The following is a 1,284-nucleotide window of genomic DNA, read 5'->3' as shown; positions in this document are numbered from 1 at the left end:
GTCTCATCCTTATCAATTTATCTTCATAAATGCAACTTAATAAAACTAAATAGATCCAATGGCAACACTTAACTTTATTACACATACCTTATCAAGGCTCTGTCTTAAAAATATTTAGTTTTTCCACCTTTTCCAGACCTCGACACTTCGACTGGAAGAAGGGTGTAATGGGCCTTCACATTTTATACTCATCATTATCTTCTCAGCTGTAACTCTTTCCAGATTCTTTCTCAGTCTTCAATCATAGGGGCCTTCCTCTCCCATTCACCTTCAAAGGCCTCTCTACTCAAGCAAGAAGTCTCACAAACAAAATGCTTGAACTCCTCTTGCTACTAAATATGGCCTTATTTGACCTCATTTTTGTCTGCAAGACATGGTTGAATGAATCCTTTCTTGACTCCATTATCACAGTAAGTGACTATCACATTTTCCAGTCTAACCATGAAAACCATAGTGGGGGTGGTGTTTCCATCTTCTATAAAAAGTCCCTAGATATGAAAAAGATTAATGTTACAGAGTTATGCAATTAATGTTGCTCTTCCTGAGACCATTGTCTGCAAACTGTCCCTAAATACCACAATCTGTTTTTTGCTATGTTACAGAGCCCTTGATTATGAGCTTGGTCATATGAACAAGCTAACTGCACTACTAACATGGATAGCTTCCTGCATGCACCCCCTTATCTTTCTTGGTGACCTCAATTTGCCTTTAATTAATTGGACCCTAAATGAATGTACAACTGAACCTATACATGCAACCCTGTACAATGCTATTACAACTCTGAGGCTGTTGGTAATGAATAACACTAGGCTCAAAAACTGCTTAGAGCTCATCTTCTGTAACAGTCTGAACTCAATTTATGGCTTACAAGTTAAAGAACCTTTTCAAACAGTGACCACAACATGATTGACTTTTGATTCAATTTGAGTCCTTGCAAAGAGGGTCATAATAATGGGACTCCTAATTATAACTTTAAAAAAGCCAGCTATGATCTCACAGCTGCTGAACTCGCATCTCTTGATTGGCATCTCCGGTTCAAAGCGTGCTCCTCCAAAGTGTGCACGAAGTGAAACAGTATCAACTGGTACAGGAGCCCACCCCTGCTCTCAACTATACATACATACATGGCTGAACAAATGTTAAAAAACATTACAAGTAGCCCTCGACTTACTATCACAACTAAGACTAGAAATACGATTTTCAGCCATTATGGTCATAAGTCAAGGCATCTATATGACTGGAAGTGATTTTACAAGCTTTTTTTGTGACTGACATTAAGCGAAT

At 38.2% G+C, this 1,284-nt stretch overlaps 1 pseudogene; it reads left to right on the top strand.

Annotated features, from left to right (window-relative positions):
* The first annotated feature begins 338 nt into the window (after positions 1–338).
* On the top strand, positions 339–1,070 carry LOC148044447 (uncharacterized; annotated as a pseudogene).
* The last annotated feature ends 214 nt before the right edge of the window (positions 1,071–1,284 follow it).

The sequence above is a fragment of the Thamnophis sirtalis genome, unplaced genomic scaffold (assembly GCF_051295495.1).
Source record: "Thamnophis sirtalis isolate CommonGarterSnake01/CBP01778 unplaced genomic scaffold, rThaSir2_p1.2 scaffold_8, whole genome shotgun sequence".
Lineage (NCBI taxonomy): Eukaryota > Metazoa > Chordata > Lepidosauria > Squamata > Natricidae > Thamnophis > Thamnophis sirtalis.
Note: the sequence above shows the minus strand (reverse complement) of the source record. Positions and strands in the feature narration are given on the sequence as shown.